This window comes from Amphibalanus amphitrite, unplaced genomic scaffold, assembly GCF_019059575.1.
Source record: "Amphibalanus amphitrite isolate SeventyFive unplaced genomic scaffold, NRLGWU_Aamphi_draft 000218F_arrow, whole genome shotgun sequence".
In the NCBI taxonomy this organism is placed as follows: Eukaryota; Metazoa; Arthropoda; class Thecostraca; order Balanomorpha; family Balanidae; genus Amphibalanus; species Amphibalanus amphitrite.
The window spans coordinates 423,750-447,607 of NW_024881713.1; the positions used below are offsets into that span (position 1 = coordinate 423,750).

General features: G+C 49.5%; 2 long non-coding RNA genes across 2 annotated transcripts; both read right to left on the reverse strand.

The window, feature by feature from the left end:
- Positions 1–15,283: 15,283 nt before the first annotated feature.
- Positions 15,284–17,644, reverse strand: LOC122385401. The gene is made up of 2 exons (XR_006257198.1): positions 17,607–17,644; positions 15,284–16,185 (listed from the first exon to the last, which is right to left on the reverse strand). It is a non-coding gene; the product is annotated as an uncharacterized LOC122385401 (long non-coding RNA).
- A 3,235-nt stretch (positions 17,645–20,879) lies between these two features.
- On the reverse strand, positions 20,880–23,419 carry LOC122385400. Its single transcript, XR_006257197.1, has 2 exons — positions 23,131–23,419; positions 20,880–21,184 (listed from the first exon to the last, which is right to left on the reverse strand). It is a non-coding gene; the product is annotated as an uncharacterized LOC122385400 (long non-coding RNA).
- Positions 23,420–23,858: the final 439 nt, after the last annotated feature.

The following is a 23,858-nucleotide window of genomic DNA, read 5'->3' on the forward strand; positions in this document are numbered from 1 at the left end:
AATTCCCAAAATTTTAGATTTGATTAGCTGTTTTCCAAAAAATATAGTTTTTTGAATTTTGAGGGGTGAAAAACGCATTTTATGGAAATTCCGAGATAGCCATTTTAAAGAACTCGTTGAGCTGCGTCTTTTCATGTCCTTAAAGGAAATAGTTCACTTTCACGAATTTTTTTTTTTGCAACGGATTTATGATTTTTATGTTCAAAATGATCAGCAAAGAAAATAAAACCTTTTTATAACAAAAAATTATTTTCTATATTTTGATATAGGAAGAACTTTTCAGTTTCTGTAAGGCACACGCGATCCAGTATGAAAAGAGCATGGGTCCCGAAAATTCTTCAGAAACTAGAAATTATCGCAGCCACCGGCATTTGGGCGATCTGCTCGATCTGATAATGTTCCCCTGAATGTCCTAATTGATCAGTACGAGAATTTCTGTAGAGTTCTCGTAGATAATTTCTCTAGTTTCTGAATAATTTTCGGGACCCATGCTCTTTTCATACTGGATGGAAATATATGCAAGGCACACATCCTCAACGCAAGACACCTTTTTCGGGACGAGAAATAGAATATCTTTGCCTAGGGTGATCGTTGGGCTGTAAAAGCTCCTGATTTATGCTCGTCTCAGCCCAAGCTACGGAACTGCTATTCCAGTTCAAAACCCATGTTAAAAAGTGAACTATTTCCTTTAACCCTCGCCGGCCTAGGGGGGGGGGGGGTGCCGCCCCCCCATAGGGTTTTTTCGCGATAGCTCCGAACACGCTGGCGATAGAGAGTTGAAACTTGGCATACCTGACCTTTGATCCAAGCCGCATCTTTTGACACCAACCGCATTTTTGGGTCAGGTCAGGTCACTGACCTATGACGTCATAAGTGAACCCCTGCACGGTCTTCAGATGTCGCAACTTCGCAACGCCCTCACTGCCAGAGGAGATGTCACAGGGAAATGAAACTTGCAGGATCTAGTATCCATGAGTCTCACAACTTGTATATCTCGGATTTTTCCTAAAGGTCATATGAGGTCAGGTCATTTTCGTGACCTCACCATTATAAGTCAATGGGGAAAAATGAAAACTGCTATTCTGGCGCCGGGAACGATCTCCAACTATCTCAAGCACACAGAATCGTGATTTGATGCACTCTTTGCAAGGTTAGATGCGTCACTTTTGCAATGTTGACCTTGCGTGACGTCATTTATGACGTCATCAAGGTCATATTAGTTTTTCGTCAATAACTCTCGATCAAATTGAGCTAGCGAGTCGAGAAAGCCACCAATGGACTCAGGAAGACCTGCCGAATCGAATGACATGCGACATGACCTCTTTCGACCAGCTTCGTGACCTGGGGGTGCTGACCTGACCTTGACCTGAGGTCAACACCCCAAGGTGACCTGACCCGAACAAAAAGTATATCATTCGACGCGCCTGAAGGAGGCAAACACGATGCTGCCAAAATCGCGGCTCTGCGGCCGTTTTTTGCGAAGTTATTCACCAAAAACTGAACCGTACCCTGGGGCACTTGACCTGACCTCAGAGGTCACCGGTTGACCTAGGACCTTAAAACCGGGTACCAATCTCTGCGTCTTGTAACGGCGCACACGCTCGTTTTTTCCGCGACGCGCTAGCTCCACCAGGGGCGAAACGGCGAGGGGGGGGGGTCGTACCCGCCCCCCTCCCTCGGCCGGCGCGTATGTAGAAAACCAATAGGTCCGGCGAGGGTTAATTTGCAATTTGCTTTAAACCCTGATTTTTGGCGATTTTTTAAACATTTACCACTTTTTGACTAATAACGCCATGTAGTTGCATCACTAAAATCGACATATCTCAAAAAAAAAAATTGAAAAAAAATCTTAAAAATTGCACAGGAGACGTCAAATTGGTGGGGGAGAAGGTATGCCAAGTTTCAAGTAGATAGCGAAAGTGGTTCATGAGTTATTCAAGAAAAACGGAGGGGGGGTCGGATCCGACCCCCCCCCCAGGCGGTCGCGGGTTAACCCTCGCCCTGGCAGGGGGGGGGTCGATGCGACCCCCCCCTAAGGTTTTTCGAAGATAGCGTAAAAACGGCGGCGCGCAGCGCCGCCAAATTTGGCACAGCTTATGGGGCAACCTTTTTACACATGACCTGAAAATTTCAGGTCCGGGTGACCTTGGGTCAGGTCACCAGGTCAGAAAAACCGGTACAAGGTCATGGTCAAATTTCAACTTTCTTTATGCACCTGTCCAGCTCACAGTTTTGGACTGATTTCCTTCAAACTTTCAGGGTGTGCTAAGTTCACCGAGTTGTATAACATATAGTTCGGGTTTTTTGAGGTCACTGACCTGAGGTCAGTTAGAGCCAGGTCATTACGTCGTAATGTTAAGCCTATGGGAAAATACTAAATTCGGAAAATACTGGAGATATCCGCTTCGTTCTATCACTTTTGTGCTTTGAAACCACAGTGCTTAACAGCAGGTCACTTGGTGCTTCTTTGTTTGGTGTACTTATCCATGGGTCAGGTCAAATGAGGTCAACTGAGGTCAAATGACGTTTTTGCCAATAACTTGGCACATAATGACGCTAGAGCTTAAAAAATGGTGTCATTGTGTTCCTGGTGATCAGCCGAATCGAATGATATGCGATATGATGCAATTTGGTTAAGTTGAACTTAATTGATTAATTAAAGTTTACTTAAAAATTAAGAAAAACTTTAAGTACACTTAAGCAAGCTAAAAAGTATATCATTCGACGCGCCTTGACGTGCTGAGTTCACTGGTGCTTTTCTTTTTGCTCTATCTTAATTAGATCAAAAGTTATAAGCGAAAAACTTTTGACCTGTTTTTAGCGAAATTTTTACATTTATACCCCCCAAAACCCCCCTAAATATTGACCTAGAGCAACCAAATTTGCACAGGGGCGAGAACTCCGGGGGCCCACCTACCTACCAAATTTGGTGTTTCTAAGTGCCATAGGAGCCAATCGCGAGGGGGGGGTCGCATCGACCCCCCCCCTGCCAGGCCGTGTTATGAAAAATGCCCTGCCAGGGCGAGGGTTAACCCACGCTCTGCGTCTTCAAAAATCTTCAGAATATTTTCTAGGTTTAGAAAAGAGAAGTGCAATGAAAAACTGTATCGACGCTCATAGTAAATAAGAGCAATAGCTTGTACAAAATGTTCATCTCGGAATTTCGATATCGGTGACCTAAGGTCAGGTCAATTTTAGCGACCTTTCTATTAGGCCTAAGTCAATGAGAGTAAATTGAAATTTGAAAGGCGCCTTTTTTTTGGACAAACGTGATTCTTATTTCTTAGCATGCTTAAAGGGACCCTCCCGCCTTCAAAAAAGTTAATGAATTGGCATGAAAGTGATGTCGCTCGGTTCAGAAAGAGCAAAAACGAATATCTACCAAATTTCATCGAAAAATATTCACCGGTTTTCAAGATATTAGACTCTTACTTTTGTTTACTTTTTGGGATCTCCGCTGTTCCTATAGCGACTTTATTTGAAAGTGCGGCATTTGTTGCGCGCAAAGCAGCATATACCACCGCGTGTTACAAAACGTTTTAGTCAAACATTTAAAAATCGTTAGATATCTGCGCTGACGTCACACATTCAGAGGGGTATTCCTTTGCATTAGCCCCTCTGAATCAAAATGCTGCAATTTTGAAGTTCAATATTTTCGAGTTAAGGCATTTCTCGATGTTGTGAGTGCCTAAACCGGTAATTGTGAGCCAGGGACCCCATTTTGGCTATCTCAACTCAAATCTAATGTTCAGGTGGGAGGGTCCCTTTAAACACTGACTAACAAGCAACCATGGCACACTGAACTGGAAAATGGCGCCCGTGACCCCTGTTTATGCCCCTGAGGTCATCTCAGGTCACGAAGGTTACGGGGACTCACAGTTGCTACTGTACACGAACCCCAAGTCTAACCGTCTGTCTTGTCCAGTAACAACCGATAACATTGATATCGACTGCTGGTCCCTGTACTTACAAGAGCAGCTGAGGTTTTCTGTGCGTGCCCTCTGGCAGCTTATCGTTGTTCCCTGTGAGGGTGCTGGGACAATTTACTCAGAGTTACTGTACAGCAGCAACTGCGGGTTCCCGTATGTATGAACCTACCTAAAAGTTTTTTTTTTGCGAATAACATTTGATAGAGGCGCACTAGAGCGATAAAAACGCATTAGATGTAATCAGCTCGACGATACGGATCGACTGATATGCAGCATGACCCTTATCGGTTAGGTCATGACCTTGACCTGAGGTTAAACTTTCAAGTTGACCTTTCGAGGTCAAAAGTATTAACCCGCGCCCCACTGGGGGGGGGGCTATTTATAGCCCCCCCCCCTCCCGTTTTTCTGCAATAACTTCCAAACCGCTTGACGTATCAACGCCAAACTTTCAGTACCTTCGGCTGCATCAATTTGACACCTTGTGTCAAAATTTGAACTTCGTACCTACCATAGGTCGGCCGGAAATGACGTCAGAGTGACGTCATGTTCGGCCGATTTCGAAGCAAAACATTGAACCACGGCAATCGCTCCCAAGAGCTCAGTTTTTAAGCTAGATCCAATTTCTTTGCATGAGAGGACTCAGAATAGACTGCACTGTCAAACTGCTATTTCGGATTTTCGAAATTTTGAAAATTTCGAAAATTTTATATAATAAAACTCAAAATTTATATTTTTACATTTGTTTCAAAATGTTTTTGATTTTTCGAAAAAAACCGGAATATATGTCATAGAACGCATTATTATGACTAACTCTAGCAAGTTTTAGCTAAATATCTTCAAAAATGGCCAAGTTATACGCATTATTGCAAAAAATTAACAATTATTAATTTTTCAAATCAATTTTTCAGCATGAATTTGACATTGTACGCCAATATAAATAGCACCATCGTGTTCCTGAGCTCAAACTGCATCCAATAGACACCTTTTTTGTTGAAAAATTTTAACTTCAAAATTTGACCTTTTTTGACCTGAAAGTGACCTGACCTGAGCTAAATTTGACTCAAAATGACCTCGAATGACACAAACGACATCAAATTCGAAATCTCTGACCTAAATGGACCATGAAACATGTGTCACGTGACCGACGGATGATATCATATTTTCGTGACCTGTGATGACCTGACCTTGACCTGAAAATCAAAGTACAAGTTTGGTACCCTCAGAGTATCTAGAGCATCTGTTCACGAGTGTGTGAACCAAAAATGAGCCTGATCTGACTTGTAAGACGGCGGCCAGAGCCCAAAACGTGAAGAAGCCAAAATGCTAATAATTTTTACTTTGACCTGACCTGTGACGTCATCGGTGACCTCGAGGTCAATGAAATTAGGTTTCGCTCGACAGTTTTTCCGGGGCTATCAGATGCCGTTTGAATTTTGACGATCGGCCCAGTAGTTTCGGAGTTAGGAGGGGGGGCTATGAATAGCCCCCCCCCCCCCCAGTAGGGCGTGTTATACGCAGACCCCAGTGGGGCGCGGGTTAATGTTTGCCAGTGCTCTGGTGAGGAACATGATAGATACAATTATATGAAAGAAAAACATTGACCTTTTTCCTCGAATCTATAGCAAAATTAATGAAAAATCACCTTTTTATTTACGTGATATTTCGGCCAACAGACCATTATCAAACGAAAGAAAGAACAATGTACAAGACATTGGTTACAGCAGACAGACGGCAGCCTATTTTCATATTTCGAAATTCATCTCGCGGTATTTGTTTACATAAGACTTCAATGGAAGAACATCCTTGGTTATGCTAAGATGTTTCCGATGTACCGTACACACATACATAAAACGAGCGATAAAAAAACGAGACAAAATCAGGACATATAACTCATCATAACACTTTTTGAATATTCGATACGATCGATGACTCGAATTCACACGCTGCATACGCTATCTTACACACTTATATGATAGGCCAAGACACAAGACGTTCGTTCAGGGAGCTCGTTCAAGGTCATGAAAAACTCCGAATCTCTGATAGTGATGGACTCTGATATCTTTCTGTCTGGGTAGTCCAGAGCCTGGTGCAGTATCTCCACCGTAAGTGGTAGATCCGCCCCTCTGTCTAATGACAGCTGACCGTGAGCCACTCTAAAGTGGTCTCCGAGGGGGGTGTCGGGAGTCGCACTCAGCATGTTCCTCACATGCTCGTTAAAACGCAGTCTGACAGGACGTTTGCTCTCTCCCACATACACCGCCGGCTGTTCCTTGCAGAGAGTACACGTGATCCTGTAAACCACATTTTTGGTCGTGCATCTCCCTGCTAAGCCACACTTACAGCAGTAGCACCCGCGACTGGCACCCGGACAGAGAGGAGGTGAGAAGGCTGACCTGACTAGCGCGTTTTTCAGTTTGTTTTTGTTTCGCCAAGCAAGTCGGATGTTCATTCCCGACCTGCGCACCACACCTTTCACCCGGCTCAATAATTTCTCGTCCACATATGGTAGAGTCAAGAAGCCATCTACATTCTCTTTTGTAGAACCCCGTTTAGTGCCCCCAGCTTTCGCTTCCCTTAGAGTTCTCCTAAGCACGTTTTCAGGGTACCCGTTGCTAGAAAGGAGATTCCACATTTTTGTCACGCTCTTTTCTTCCCTGTCCTTATTCGACGATACTGCTATGGCCCTTCTAAACTGGTTCCTAGCCATGCTAATTTTGGTCGAGGACGGATGAGCTGAAGAGAAATGAAGCACTATGCCCGAGTTGGTAGGCTTAATGTACAGTTCAGTGGCCAGAAATGTGATGTCATTGTCAGAAACGACAGAGACCAGGGTATCTAGGTATGGGAGCCCCGAGTCCTGCTTCGTGAACTCCATCGTGAATTTTACTGTAGGATGAAGTGAGTTCAAATACGCTAGGAAATCTTTCAGGGCTTCCTCCCCGTGGGTCCAGATTCCCCCGTAATCATCAATGTATCGCAAGAGCAGGTCGGGCTTATGTAGCCTCCCTGTTTTGTAAAGCCAGTCTTTCCAGCCTGTCTAGGAAGAGGATAGCAACGGGAGGGGCGCAAGGGTTACCCATCGCGATTCCCACTTTCTGTTTGTAGAAATCTTTGTCAAAGCAAAAGACGTTATTCCTCAGACACTGGTCCAGGAGTGTGCATACGTCATCGGGTGTCAAACCGAACATGTTGATATCAGTAACATGCTCCTGCAACTTTTCCCGAACAGCCTCCACTGCCTCATCTAAAGGAATGGAACCATACAGGTTTACTACGTCTATGCTGAAAAATATGATGTCACTTGGCATCGTGTGTTGTCGCTGGTAGTCAGCGAGATGGTCCAAAAAATGTTTGGTATCCCGTAGATGAGTAGGCACATATCTCAGCAATTGGCTCAAAACACGTTCAACGAGACAAGATGTTTTCTCTGTTGGGCCTCCACAAGCTGAAATCACGGGACGAAGAGGGACCCCCGGTTTATGATCTTTGGGAAGCCCGTAAAACAAGGGGATACGGCTATGGTTAGGTGTTAGGTCATGAATGACATTGTCATCAAGCTTGTTACTGGTAACCTGCTTTAGGGTACGTTTAGTCAAGGCCTCTACCCTGGGAACTGGATTTCTTTTCAGTTGTTCGTAGTTGGATCGATCTCCTAAAATGTTGTTAGCTTTCTCAACATAGTCAGTTTTGTCAAGTATCACAAAACCCTTACATTTATCGCTAGGTTTTAAGATAATGGCATCATCTTTTTTTAGCGTTCTCAAAGCCGACATCTCATCCTGGGTGACATTGACATGATCTGTTTTGTGGTGCTTATAGGTACGGAGTAAATCATCTTTAAGCTGTTTCAGGTTTCTCTCTGCCTGATTATTTGTCGGGGGAGGAATCCGTTTGTCCAAGTCGGGAAAACGGAAGGTCAAGTTTGGTTCGTCATTTTGTGACCGATGCGTACCGGTTGTCGCTGACCCCTGGGCGCCTGCAGAAGCTGACGGTGCTCGCTGGGTGTCGGATGGAGCTCCTGGTGCCTGTTGTGCATCTGTAGAGACCGATTGCGTCCGCTGGATAGCACCGGTGTCGACTGAAGGTCCCGGTGCCTCTTGGGCCCCGGCTGGAGCTGACAGTGCCTGCTGGAGGGCGCCGACACCGACTGGAGCTGACGGCGTACGCTGGGACGCGACTGGGGCTGACGGTGTCTGCTGGACCCCGACTCGAACTGGCAGTGTCCTCTGGAGGGCGCTGGAACCGACTGGAGCCGGAGCTGACGGTGTCTGCTGGAGGGCGCCGGTACCGACTCGAACTGACGGTGTCCTCTGGAGGGCGCTGGAACCGACTGGAGCCGGAGCTGACGGTGTCTTCTGAAGGACGCCGGCACCGACTGGGGCTGACGGTGTCCTCTGGAGGGCGCTGGAACCGACTGGAGCCGGAGCTGACGGTGTCTTCTGAAGGACGCCGGCACCGACTGGGGCTGACGGTGTCCTCTGGAGGGCGCTGGAACCGACTGGAGCTGTAGCTGACGGTGTCTGCTGGAGGGCGCCGGCACCGACCTGAGCTGACGGTGTCCTCTGGAGGGCGCTGGAACCGACTGGAGCCGGAGCTGACGGTGTCTGCTGGAGGGCGCCGGTACCGACTCGAACTGACGGTGTCCTCTGGAGGGCGCTGGAACCGACTGGAGCCGGAGCTGACGGTGTCTTCTGAAGGACGCCGGCACCGACTGGGGCTGACGGTGTCCTCTGGAGGGCGCTGGAACCGACTGGAGCTGTAGCTGACGGTGTCTGCTGGAGGGCGCCGGCACCGACCTGAGCTGACGGTGTCCTCTGGAGGGCGCCGGAACCAACTGGAGCTGGAGCTGACGGTGTCTGCTGGAGGGCGCCGGTACCGACTCGAACTGACGGTGTCCTCTGGAGGGCGCTGGAACCGACTGGAGCCGGAGCTGACGGTGTCTTCTGAAGGACGCCGGCACCGACTGGGGCTGACGGTGTCCTCTGGAGGGCGCTGGAACCGACTGGAGCTGTAGCTGACGGTGTCTGCTGGAGGGCGCCGGCACCGACTAGAGCTGACGGTGTCCTCTGGAGGGCGCCGGAACCAACTGGAGCTGGAGCTGACGGTGTCTGCTGGAGGGCGCCGGTACCGACTCGAACTGACGGTGTCCTCTGGAGGGCGCTGGAACCGACTGGAGCCGGAGCTGACGGTGTCTTCTGAAGGACGCCGGCACCGACTGGGGCTGACGGTGTCCTCTGGAGGGCGCTGGAACCGACTGGAGCTGTAGCTGACGGTGTCTGCTGGAGGGCGCCGGCACCGACCTGAGCTGACGGTGTCCTCTGGAGGGCGCTGGAACCGACTGGAGCCGGAGCTGACGGTGTCTGCTGGAGGGCGCCGGTACCGACTCGAACTGACGGTGTCCTCTGGAGGGCGCTGGAACCGACTGGAGCCGGAGCTGACGGTGTCTTCTGAAGGACGCCGGCACCGACTGGGGCTGACGGTGTCCTCTGGAGGGCGCTGGAACCGACTGGAGCCGGAGCTGACGGTGTCTGCTGGAGGGCGCCGGCACCGACCTGAGCTGACGGTGTCCTCTGGAGGGCGCCGGAACCAACTGGAGCTGGAGCTGACGGTGTCTGCTGGAGGGCGCCGGTACCGACTCGAACTGACGGTGTCCTCTGGAGGGCGCTGGAACCGACTGGAGCCGGAGCTGACGGTGTCTTCTGAAGGACGCCGGCACCGACTGGGGCTGACGGTGTCCTCTGGAGGGCGCTGGAACCAACTGGAGCTGTAGCTGACGGTGTCTGCTGGAGGGCGCCGGCACCGACTAGAGCTGACGGTGTCCTCTGGAGGGCGCCGGAACCAACTGGAGCTGGAGCTGACGGTGTCTGCTGGAGGGCGCCGGTACCGACTCGAACAGACGGTGTCCTCTGGAGGGCGCTGGAACCGACTGGAGCCGGAGCTGACGGTGTCTTCTGAAGGACGCCGGCACCGACTGGGGCTGACGGTGTCATCTGGAGGGCGATGGAACCGACTGGAGCTGTAGCTGACGGTGTCTGCTGGAGGGCGCCGGCACCGACCTGAGCTGACGGTGTCCTCTGGAGGGCGCCGGAACCAACTGGAGCTGGAGCTGACGGTGTCTGCTGGAGGGCGCCGGTACCGACTCGAACTGACGGTGTCCTCTGGAGGGCGCTGGAACCGACTGGAGCCGGAGCTGACGGTGTCTTCTGAAGGACGCCGGCACCGACTGGGGCTGACGGTGTCCTCTGGAGGGCGCTGGAACCGACTGGAGCCGGAGCTGACGGTGTCTGCTGGAGGGCGCCGGTACCGACTCGAACTGACGGTGTCCTCTGGAGGGCGCTGGAACCGACTGGAGCCGGAGCTGACAGTGTCTTCTGAAGGACGCCGGCACCGACTGGGGCTGACGGTGTCCTCTGAAGGGCGCTGGAAACGACTGGAGCTGTAGCTGACGGTGTCTGCTGGAGGGCGCCGGCACCGACATGAGCTGACGGTGTCCTCTGGAGGGCGCCGGAACCAACTGGAGCTGTAGCTGACGGTGTCTGCTGGAGGGCGCCGGCACCAACTGGAGCTGACGGTGTCCTCTGGAGGGCGCTGGAACCAACTGGAGCTGGAGCTGACGTTGTCTGCTGGAGGGCGCCGGCACCGACTAGAGCTGACGGTGCTCCCTGAGCCACAACTGGAGCTGACGGTAGTCTGGCTCGTGCTTGTCTAACTATCTCATCCTTCCATCTCTTACCGTAAGCAAATCTTTCAATAGCCTTCTCAACATCAACCAGAATCTTCTTGGTGACATCCTGCGTTATGGCAAAGTTGGGTCCCTTGGCCAGCAGCTTCATGCCTGATTCACATATTGGGCGAGACGACAAGTTGTTCACCCGAGGAGCTGTGTCTTGGGTTTCAACGGTTGTCATCAACACGAGTTTGTCATGAGCCTCTCGCTTGAGACGGTCATATTTGTTCATGAGACGAGGTCTGTTCTCCGCGATGGTCAGGTCAAACACTCGTACGCATGTGCGGCATACCCAAATAAACTTGTCCGCGTCAAAAAATCCTCGAATACGATCGAATAGCCTATCTCTTTCACGTTTTAGAAAAGCCCTTCGTCGGAAAGCTTCGGAAATGGCTTCGTTGAGTAGAGATTTCATAAACTTTTCACATGATTGCTGTACTGTGCTGTTCTTCTCAAACACTGTATTAACTGGTCTCATGCTATCGCTGATGAATCTTGGAGTAACACCCGACTGTCTGCATGCTACAAGGAATTCAATTTGTAGCTCCGTTTTCGCTAACTTTTCTGGGTTCTTTAAAGTTTGGACGAGCACTGGCCTGCGGTCAACAATGGGCTCGATAGTATTAATGTTGAAACCCAAGACACAGCTCCTCGGGTGAACAACTTGTCGTCTCGCCCAATATGTGAATCAGGCATGAAGCTGCTGGCCAAGGGACCCAACTTTGCCATAACGCAGGATGTCACCAAGAAGATTCTGGTTGATGTTGAGAAGGCTATTGAAAGATTTGCTTACGGTAAGAGATGGAAGGATGAGATAGTTAGACAAGCACGAGCCAGACTACCGTCAGCTCCAGTTGTGGCTCAGGGAGCACCGTCAGCTCTAGTCGGTGCCGGCGCCCTCCAGCAGACAACGTCAGCTCCAGCTCCAGTTGGTTCCAGCGCCCTCCAGAGGACACCGTCAGCTCCAGTTGGTGCCGGCGCCCTCCAGCAGACACCGTCAGTTACAGCTCCAGTTGGTTCCGGCGCCCTCCAGAGGACACCGTCAGCTCAGGTCGGTGCCGGCGCCCTCCAGCAGACACCGTCAGCTACAGCTCCAGTCGTTTCCAGCGCCCTTCAGAGGACACCGTCAGCCCCAGTCGGTGCCGGCGTCCTTCAGAAGACACCGTCAGCTCCGGCTCCAGTCGGTTCCAGCGCCCTCCAGAGGACACCGTCAGTTCGAGTCGGTACCGGCGCCCTCCAGCAGACACCGTCAGCTCCAGCTCCAGTTGGTTCCGGCGCCCTCCAGAGGACACCGTCAGCTCAGGTCGGTGCCGGCGCCCTCCAGCAGACACCGTCAACTACAGCTCCAGTCGGTTCCAGCGCCCTCCAGAGGACACCGTCAGCCCCAGTCGGTGCCGGCGTCCTTCAGAAGACACCGTCAGCTCCGGCTCCAGTCGGTTCCAGCGCCCTCCAGAGGACACTGCCAGTTCGAGTTGGGGTCCAGCAGACACCGTCAGCCCCAGTCGCGTCCCAGCGTACGCCGTCAGCTCCAGTCGGTGTCGGCGCCCTCCAGCAGGCACTGTCAGCTCCAGCCGGGGCCCAAGAGGCACCGGGACCTTCAGTCGACACCGATGCTATCCAGCGGACGCAATCGGTCTCTACAGATGCACAACAGGCACCAGGAGCTCCATCCGACACCCAGCGAGCACCGTCAGCTTCTGCAGGCGCCCAGGGGTCAGCGACAACCGGTACGCATCGGTCACAAAATGACGAACCAAACTTGACCTTCCGTTTTCCCGACTTGGACAAACGGATTCCTCCCCCGACAAATAATCAGGCAGAGAGAAACCTGAAACAGCTTAAAGATGATTTACTCCGTACCTATAAGCACCACAAAACAGATCATGTCAATGTCACCCAGGATGAGATGTCGGCTTTGAGAACGCTAAAAAAAGATGATGCCATTATCTTAAAACCTAGCGATAAATGTAAGGGTTTTGTGATACTTGACAAAACTGACTATGTTGAGAAAGCTAACAACATTTTAGGAGATCGATCCAACTACGAACAACTGAAAAGAAATCCAGTTCCCAGGGTAGAGGCCTTGACTAAACGTACCCTAAAGCAGGTTACCAGTAACAAGCTTGATGACAATGTCATTCATGACCTAACACCTAACCATAGCCGTATCCCCTTGTTTTACGGGCTTCCCAAAGATCATAAACCGGGGGTCCCTCTTCGTCCCGTGATTTCAGCTTGTGGAGGCCCAACAGAGAAAACATCTTGTCTCGTTGAACGTGTTTTGAGCCAATTGCTGAGATATGTGCCTACTCACCTACGGGACACCAAACATTTTTTGGACCATCTCGCTGACTACCAGCGACAACACACGATGCCAAGTGACATCATATTTTTCAGCATAGACGTAGTAAACCTGTATGGTTCCATTCCTTTAGATGAGGCAGTGGAGGCTGTTCGGGAAAAGTTGCAGGAGCATGTTACTGATATCAACATGTTCGGTTTGACACCCGATGACGTATGCACACTCCTGGACCAGTGTCTGAGGAATAACGTCTTTTGCTTTGACAAAGATTTCTACAAACAGAAAGTGGGAATCGCGATGGGTAACCCTTGCGCCCCTCCCGTTGCTATCCTCTTCCTAGACAGGCTGGAAAGACTGGCTTTACAAAACAGGGAGGCTACATAAGCCCGACCTGCTCTTGCGATACATTGATGATTACGCACTGAAAACTTTTTTACCATTTCCTGAAGGGTAAACCCGCCATAGCATGGTAGCTTGACACACAGACGTTTTTTACCACCTTCCAGATGGTAAATTTTACTCTTTCATGAAGAGTAAACTCGCCAGGGAGGGGTAACATGACACACAGACGTTTTTTACCATCTTCTGAATGGTAAACTCTTTTGATTTACTCTTGTCTAGAGTGTAACATTTTTTGGGTTACACTCTTTGAAAGGGTAAATCTTAAACGGAACCCTTTTCTAGGGAGTAACGCATCATCTACTCTGTGCTTTACCCTCCTACAGAGAGCATATTCTTCTGGCCTACCCTTTGTCACATGGTAATGTTTACTCTTTCCTTTAGTGTAAACCCCTCAGAGGATGGTAACAGACTCACAGACGCTTGCTTCAGAAGCTTCACGAAGCTTCTGTTAACCGGAGCTCACCAACTAAAAAACATGCTTCAAGAGCAACAATAACCCTGTTCACAAGAGCACTTATCGGCCTGTTAGCTCACCTTGGCCATTTCTAGTATCTACCACATAGCCATTTTCAGTCGGAACTAGGTAGTTACTTGAATCAACTTATTTCACCAAATAATAAGAAATTTGCTATATTTTTTCATACAAAATAGCGTTTAAAATTGATTACGCTGCCATTTTACATCAACTTTGTTACGATTTCACACTAAAATCAATATACCATATTATCAACCAGATTCCCTACTAGTTATACACTAACCGGCTCGACGGCGCCGAGTGGTAGAGCTGCAGGAATTCAGAAAGGCAGTATGGGCCACAAATTGACCACAAATCATGATGAAAAACGTTTTAATTGATGCTCTAGGCTTATCAAAGAATGAAGAACAAAAAACATTGCATGCAGTAGCGCACTGGGTCTGTTTTCCCCAGTGATCGCGATTCGCGAACAACTTAGTAGAGTCGACAGATTTCAAAGTTGCTATCCATCACCGCTACCGGCACGAACATCGTTTCAAGGATGTTGGTATCCGTGATATTAACTATCTCTATGGGCTACCTAAATATCGTGCCGTGCTCGTGACCCACGTTAGGCTCTGGAACAGCGCGCCCCGCGGTATGTTATGTTTGGTCATATCGACGGCCCTACCGGCTCGAAAAGACGTCGGCGGCCAGGTGACCGGACGCCGGGCCGGCAGGTCAGCGGAGAACTGAGAAGCGCCGTTCGCGCTGTACTTTCCACGATTATGCTGAAAATGACCGGTCATCGGGCTGCAGCAGCCGCTCTCTAGTAGCATACAGCGCCTCCGCCGTCATGCGAGAACACGATGCCCGACAGTCCGTCACAGAACGATGTGGACGAAGACAAGCGGCGAATAATCGTCGAGAGGGAGCCCGGGGACGAGGAGGATCCAGTTGCGGAGGTCGCCGGCATCGAACGGCTTCCTTGGAAGGACGGCCGAGGGCCGCAATGGCCACTACCAGGGGCGCGTTAGTGTCTTCCACCAGGGGCTAGCCGGGCCGGGATAGGCGCGGTGGAAGATGTACTGGGTGGGGGGGGGGGGGGGGTGATAGTGCGATTCGTAGACCGAATTGAGTTAGGCAAACTGCCCCGACAGCCACAATCCAGCCAACCGACCTCGGCAATAAAACAGCTACCATACCGCCGCGGCCTCTACGAGCTCTATAATTCAACGCAGTGTGTGTCGCATTCATTGGCAATTACAGTAGTCTGCAGATCGGGGTGAACATAATTAGTGGGTGAAAGTGAGCAAAAATAAATAGACTTTGTATTTGATCAGTATCACATATCACCGCACATTATCCGTGAAAACACTCCGTCCGCCACAACACAGAGGCGTACCCCTTTCACCGGCAAAGCACTGACAGCGGACGAACAAACGACCCATTGACGTAACGTGGCACTCCACTCAGACAGCTGGAAGCACGCAGCCCGTTGAGAACATCTTAGAAACTGCTTAGGCGGTACACCGTCATAAACGACTGCAACACGTACGGCTCGACACCGAAGAATAGGTAACTGTTCAATTAGGGCTATTTCTACAGTCGATCTCGGTGTCACGCAAACCTCTAAACTTAATTATTCACCAAGTTCATTCACCATTTTTTTGGAGACATATAAGCTATCGCAGCTAATGATCGCCTGCATCCAGCAGCTGTTGTTGTTGTATTCCCCTCGGCCCCGTCACCGGGGCGTAGTCGTTCGGCTCTGGAAGGACCGAAAGCCGGCGGCCAAGGCCGCCACCACGCCGTCCCGTCTCAAGTCGGTGGGGCGTCCGTAAATGTTGCCCATGGCGAGGAGGCGGGCCCCGCAGAGGCACGGGCAGCGCAGCAGGACGTGTTGCGGGGTGTCCGCCTCCTCCTCGCACACCAGGCACCGGGCGGCCGGACAGCCAGTGTCCGCGCAGCCGGGGCAGGCGGCGGTCGCGCAGCCGGGGCAGGCGGCGGTCGCCCGGCGGCCGATACGGTGGAGGTATTGGGCTGACATGCTCCAGTGGCCGGCCCATCCAGCAGCTCGGCACGGGCGCTGACGCCGAATTAGAGGAGGTCGATTGACCCAGACAGCTGCACATAAGGCTATGTAACACTCGACGAGCGCCTGCGCCTCTAGAGCAACCCAAAGTTCGTCTGTCGCCGTTGGAACAGCGATGGTCGCATTCCCTTTGACGGTCCGGGTGGCGGGTCGTCACCACTCGCCATCGTTCATTCCGTGCAGCGGTGACCCGTGCAGCTGATCCGTCGCCGACTGGCAGGCAGCCTGCGGTTGACTTCGTTACTCGGCAGGTACAGCGTCTTCTGGATCGTTGTACTGAAATAAGAAAGGCGACATATTTATCAGATACACCATTAAACCAGAATGTGACAAATGAATGGGCCATGGGGAGGGGGGGGGGTGGATGGGAAAATGTTAGAAACTTGATGCACATGCATAATTATGGTTGTATTCACTCACAACCTTAGGATCCACTTGAACAATAAATATCTCTCTTCAGTTTGTTGTTCAATTCCATAAGATCATATACATGGGAAATAGTTATCTCCAGCATGTAATAATCTGAAAGCATGGATCCAAATCCTCAGATTGCTTACAGATGCTACGAGATCAAGGGACATCACACAGATCCATGCACATTTCTAGTCTGATTGAGATACCTGATAAATTATCTTTTTCATTTAATTGATTGCTGCATTTTATCACAACACTTTTATCATGTCACATCACAAGTGTTGTGCATTAGTCATGCAGTTATAATTCAAGAACAAAAATCATAACTCCATAGAAGTTCACATGCATGAAATATTTCAAGCTCAAAATATTAAAGCCAGGCTCCCTTTTTCATCAGCACCCTTCAAGCCAGAAAAATGACACCCAACATACCTACAAGTTTTCAAACTGTAACGTAACGTCAGTGATGACTGGTCTGTAATGTGACAAGACCTGGGAGCATGTACTTATCAAAAGGAAAGTGAAGCAACAAAAGTAATGACTGAAAAAAAATCCTGCATCATCACTGTAATATTGTTTATGCTTTTTGATCATCTGGTTAAATACATCCCACAACATCATCTAAAAAATCCCACCACCCAACTCCAGTAGCACTAAGCAGTAGCGGCGGAACACCTTCAATTAAGAGGGGCACTACCGACTTTTGGTCCCATTCTTTCCATGCAACGCCCATAGGGCTAATGTTAAAATGCCAAAAACAAAGGGGGGCACGGTGCCCCGGTGCCCTCCCCGTTCCACCGCCTATGGCAATAAGCCAGCCTGGTAAGTCCAGTCGCTTATCATCTGACTTCTTAGTGAGGGCCAATTAATATTCAGGGCTGAAATTTTGCAAAAATAGAATCCATTATGAATATCTACACTGTATGCATCATGATTGACGTGCCCCTATTTATCAGCACCTCAACCTAACCAAATCTTTGACAAGAGCATTACTTCGTTTATCACTGATGGACTGACCAATGATCTGAAAGTGCAATATTTAACAACTTTTCACCTAATAGCATTTTTTGCAAGCTTAATACAGTTTTACCATGGATGAGATAACACTCATCTCATCTTATTATCCCATCCATGGTTTTACCTTTGTGCATTTAACCTATACCAGAGAACTGCGGCAAATTCATAAGCCCTCAATCAACAATTAACATGATATACGAAAAAGAAACATGAAGAAATGTGGCTCTCATAATTTTTGCCATCTCAATTTACCCTATAGAGCTTACCTTTATTGAAGTAGAAGAATAATCAACCGTTTCTCACTAAGGCGGCGTTCGATGTCTCCTGGACGGCAAAGATTCTTTGTCGTCCGGCCAATCCCGTCCAAGGTCAGCGGGGGCTCGGCTGCGGTTATGAAACGTGATTGGCCGGACGGCGTAGAATCTTCGCCGTCCGAGAGACATCGAACGCGGGGTAAATTCGTAATCGTCGACGCCGTAGTCCGGAATCACTGCGCTGCGCTGCGAGTGGGGGATGGTGTGCAGTGCGCATGCGCAGTAGCCGCTACCCGGGCCCCATAGCTCATAGCTCACCGACGCCGGCGCCGCTCGGGCGCCTCGGCCAGCCGAAGCCATCCCCTGTTCACAAGAGCACTTATCGGCCTGTTAGCTCACCTTGGCCATTTCTAGTATCTACCACATAGCCGTTTTCAGTCGGAACTAGGTAGTTACTTGAATCAACTTATTTCACCAAATAATAAGAAATTTGCTATATTTTTCCATACAAAATAGCGTTTAAAATTGATTACGCTGCCATTTTACATCAACTTTGTTACGATTTCACACTAAAATCAATATACCATATTATCCACCAGATTCTCTACTAGTTATATACTAACCGGCTCGACGGCGCAGAGTGGTAGAGCTGCAGGAATTCAGAAAGGCAGTGTGGGCCACAAATTGACCACAAATCATGATGAAAAACGTTTTAATTGATGCTCTAGGCTTATCAAACAATGAACAACAAAAAACACTGCATGCAGTAGCGCACTGGCTCTGTTTCCCCAGTGATCGCAAACAACTTAGTAGAGTCGACAGATTTCAAAGTTGCTATCCATCACCGCTACCAATCTTAACCACCAGGCACGAACATCGTTTCAAGGATGTTGGTATCCGTGATATTAACTATCTCTATGGGCTAAATATCGTGCCGTGCTCGTGACCCATGTTAGGCTCTGGAACAGCGCGCCCCGCGGTATGTTATGTTTGGTCATATCGACGGCCCTACCGGCTCGAAAAGACGTCGGCGGCCAGGTGACCGGACGCCGGGCCGGCAGGTCAGCGGAGAACTGAGAAGCGCCGTTCGCGCTGTACTTTCCACGATTATGCTGAAAATGACCGGTCATCGGGCTGCAGCGGCCGCTCTCTAGTAGCATACAGCGCCTCCGCCGTCATGCGAGAACACGATGCCCAACAGTCCGTCGCAGAACGATGTGGACGAAGACAAGCGGCGAATAATCGTCGAGAGGGAGCCCGGGGACGAGGAGGATCCTATGGCGGAGGTCGCCGGCATCGAACGGCTTCCTTGGAAGGACGGCCGAGGGCCGCAATTGCCACTACCAGGGGCGCGCTAGTGTCTTCCACCAGGGGCTAGCCGGGCCGGGATAGGCGCGGTGGAAGATGTACTGGGTGGGGGGGGGGGGGGTGGGAGGGGGGGGTGATAGTGCGATTCGTAGACCGAATTGAATTAGGCAAACTGCCCCGACAGCCACAATCCAGCCAACCGACCTCGGCAACAAAACAACAGCTACCATACCGCCGCGGCCTCTACGAGCTCTATAATTCAACGCAGTGTGTGTCGCATTCATTGGCAATTACAGTAGTCTGCAGATCGGGGTGAACATAATTAGTGGGTGAAAGTGAGCAAAAATAACTTTGTATTTGACCAGTATCACATATCACCGCACATTATCCGTGAAAACACTCCGTCCGCCACAACACAGAGGTGTACCCCTTTCACCGGCAAAGCACTGACAGCGGACACTTAAACGACCCATTGACGTAACGTGGCACTCCACTCAGACAGCTGGAAGCACGCAGCCCGTTGAGAACATCTTAGAAACTGCTTACCAGGGTTGGCATTTTTGCCGGCAAAAACTAGTTTATGCCATTTGCCGGTTTAAACCGGTTTTAACCGGCAAAAAGTGGCAAAAACTGGCAAAAACTCAAAACCATTACAATGCTTTGCCTAGACATGCATTTGAATTGGAAACATTCTAAGGGGGATTCAGTGAAAGTTATATGCTTTCAAAAAGAAGTGACATATTGACCATTCGACAAGTGTTTCATACAATAAAAACATTTTTATGGGCTTCCCGCTTTCCATTAGTAACCAGTACGTCTTTTTGGGGCGACAAATGAGCCAGTGCAAGAGTGATTCCTGCACACGCAGAAGTGTGAAGGGGTGCCTGCCACTGATTTGTGCACGGCACCCATACTCGCTGGTTACTAACGGTATTAGTACCAAATTTGAGCTCAATCGACGCAGCCGTTCTCGAGAACTGGAAGTGTCATCCCACACGTGCGCTCGTAGAAAGTTGACCCCGACTGACTTATCTGCGACACCCATACTAATCTGTCTGTAACGGTGTTCCAAATTTGAGTGCAATCGGCAGAGCCATTCTCGAGATCTGGTCGAAAGCGACCCCTACACGTGTGCACCTGCAGTAGGTAGCACCCTAACCGTGATGCATGGAAATGCCAAGATTCTTCGGAAATGCATTGTCTGACGGATGTCTACCGACATGCATAGACATTGCAGCCCGGGTAACTAATGAGGCATACTGCGCGTCTCTTAAACACCCAGAAATGCATTTGTACATTTCAAATCAATTGCTAACCAGAAAAATTGCAAGTCTTGACTACCTGAGTTTTTGCCAGTTATTGCCAGTTTTTGCCACCAGGGTTTCTGCCAGCCGGTTTAAACCGGTTAAAACCACTGGCAAAAACCAGTTTTTGCCACCCCTTGCCAACCCTGCTGCTTACGCGGTACACCGTCATAAACGACTGCAACACGTACGGCTCGACACCGAAGAAAAGTAACTGTTCAATTAGGGCTATTTCTACAGTCGATCTCGGTGTCACGCAAACCTCTTAACTTAATTATTCACCAAGTTCATTCACCATTTTTTTGGAGACATATAAGCTATCGCAGCTAATGATCGCCTGCATCCAGCAGCTGTTGTTGTAGTATTCCCCTCGGCCCCGTCACCGGGGCGTAGTCGTTCGGCTCTGGAAGGACCGAAAGCCGGCGGCCAAGGCCGCCACCACGTCGTCCCGTACAAGTCGGTGGGACGTCCGTAAATGTTGCCCATGGCGAGGAGGCGGGCCCCGCAGAGGCACGGGCAGCGCAGCAGGACGTGTTGCGGGGTGTCCGCCTCCTCCTCGCACACCAGGCACCGGGCGGCCGGACAGCCGGCGTCCACGCAGCCGGGGCAGGCGGCGGTCGGCCGGCGGCCGATACGGTGGAGGTATTGGGCTGACATGCTCCAGTGGCCGGCCCATCCAGCAGCTCGGCACGGGCGCTGACGCCGAATTAGAGGAGGTCGATTGACCCAGACAGCTGCACATAAGGCCATGTAACACTCGACGAGCGCCTGCGCCTCTAGAGCAGCCCAAAGTTCGTCTGTCGCCGTTGGAACAACGATGGTCGCTTTCCCTTTGACGGTCCGGGTGGCGGGTCGTCACCACTCGCCATCGTTCATTTCGTGCAGCGGTGTCCCGTGCAGCTGATCCGTCGCCGACTGGCAGGCAGCCTGCGGTTGACTCCGTTACTCGGCAGGTACAACGTCTTCTGGATCGTTGTACTGAAATAAGAAAGGCGACATATTTATCAGATACACCATTAAGCCAGAATGTGACAAATGAATGGGCCATGGGGAGGGGGGGGGGAAATGTTAGAAACTTGATGCACATGCATAATTATGGTTGTATTCACTCACAACCTTAGGATCCACTTGAACAATAAATACCTCTCTTTGGTTTGTTGTTCAATTCCATAAGATCATATACATGGGAAATAGTTATCTCCAGCATGTGATAATCTGAAAGCATGGATCCAAATCCTCAGATTGCTTACAGATGCTACGAGATCAATGGACATCACACAGATCCATGCACATTTCTAGTCTGATTGAGATACCTGATAAATTATCTTTTTTCATTTAATTGAGTGCTGCATTTTATCACAACACTTTTATCATGTCACATCACAAGTGTTGTGCATGAGTCATGCAGTTATAATTCAAGAACAAAAATCATTACTCCATAGAAGTTCACATGCATGAAATATTTCAAGCTCAAAATATTGAAGCCAGGCTCCCTTTTTCATCAGCACCCTTCAAGCTAGAAAAATGACACCCAACATACCTACAAGTTTTCAACCGTAACATCAGTGATGACGGGTCTGTAATGTGACAAGATCTGGGAGCACGTACTTATCAAAAGGAAAGTGAATCAACAAAAGTAATGACTGAAAAAATCCTGCATCATCACTGTAATATTGTTTATGATTTTTGATCATCTGGTTAAATACATCTGACAACATCATCTAAAAAATCCCACCACCCAACTCCAGTAGCACTAAGCAGTAGCGGCGGAACACCTTCAATTAAAGGAAATAGTTCACTTTCACGAAATTATTTTTTTTGCAATGGATTTATGATTTTTTATGTTCAAAATGATCAGCAAAGAAAATAAAACCTATTTATAACAAAAGATTATTTTCTATATTTTGATAATAAGAAGAACTTTTCAGTTTCTGTAAGGCACAGGCGATCCAGTATGAAAAGAGCATGGGTCCCGAAAATTCTTCAGAAACTAGAGAAATGATCGCGGCCACCGGCATTTGGGCGATCTGCTGCTGCTGAATGTCCTTATTGATCAGTACGAGAATTTCTCTACAGTTCTCGTAGATAATTTCTCTAGTTTCTGAAGAATTTTCGGTACCCATGCTCTTTTCATACTGGATGCGAATATATGCAAGGCACACATCCTCAACGCAAGACACCTTTTTCGGGACGAGAAATAGAATATCTTTGCCTAGGGTGATCGTTGGGCTGTAAAAGCTCCTGATTTATGCTCGTCTCAGCCCAGGCTACGGAACTGCTATTCCAGTTCAAAACCCATGTTAAAAAGTGAACTATTTCCTTTAAGGGGGGCACTACGGACTTTTGGTCCCATTCTTTTCACGCAATGCCCATAGGGCTAATGTTAAAATGCCAAAAACAAAGGGGGGCACGGTGCCCCGGTGCCCTCCCCATTCCGCCGCCTATGGCAATAAGCCAGCCTGGTAAGTCCAGTCGCTTATCATCTGACTTCTTAGTGAGGGCCAATTAATATTCAGGGCTGAAATTTTGCAAAAATAGAATCTATTATGAATATCTACACTGTATGCATCATGATTGACGTGATCCTATTTATCAGCACCTCAACCTAACCAAATCTTTGACAAGAGCATTACTTCGTTTAGCACTGATGGACTGACCAATGATCTGAAAGTGCAATATTTAACAACTTTTCACCTAATGACATTTTTTGCAAGCTTAATACAGTTTTACCATGGATGAGATAACACTCATCTCATCTTATTATCCCATCCATGGTTTTACCTTTGTGCATTTAACCTATACCAGAGAACTGCGGCAAATTCATAAGCCCTCAATGAACAATTAACATGATATACGAAAAAGAAACATGGGAGAAATGTGGCTCTCATAATTTTTGCCATCTCAATTTACCTTATAGAGCTTACCTTTATTGAAGTAGAAGAATAATCAACCGTTTCTCACTAAATTCGTAATCGTCGACGCCGTAGTCCGGAACCGCTGCGCTGCGTTGCGAGTGGGGGATGGTGTGCAGTGCGCATGCGCAGTAGCCGCTACCCGGGCCCCATAGCTCATAGCTCACCGACGCCGGCGCCGCTCGGGCGCCTCGGCCAGCCGAAGCCATCTCCAAGGGAGATGGCCAGAGGCTGCCATATGTGGGCTGCCATAGGCCACCGAGATGGCCAACAGAGGCGAGCCCAGGCTTATACCCATTAACACAGTGCTGAACTGACACCAACTGTAAAGTGCCTGAGACCGCCATTGCCCAGGCCATCTAGATGGCTTAGCTGGCGGCCGACAACCGCTCGTGTGAACAGCTATGTAGAGATGGCCAGAGGCTGCCATATGTGGGCTGCCATAGGCCACCGAGATGGCCAACAGAGGCGAGCCCAGGTATATACCCATTAACCCGCGCCCGGCTGGGGGTCCTGGATTTCCACGCCCTGCTGGGGGGGGGGGGTGTTTGAACACCCCCCCCTTCTAACTCGGCTCCTGGGCCACGTAGCGATACGCGGAAGGCGGCGTTCGAAAGAGCGTCAAAAATAATGAGGAAATCACTTCGGTCAATTTTTTGGTCAGGTCAAAGGTCAGGTCACCAGAGGTCATTGAAGGCAAATTTTCGCCGATTTCCAGGTCGAATGTCGAAAATTTCCAA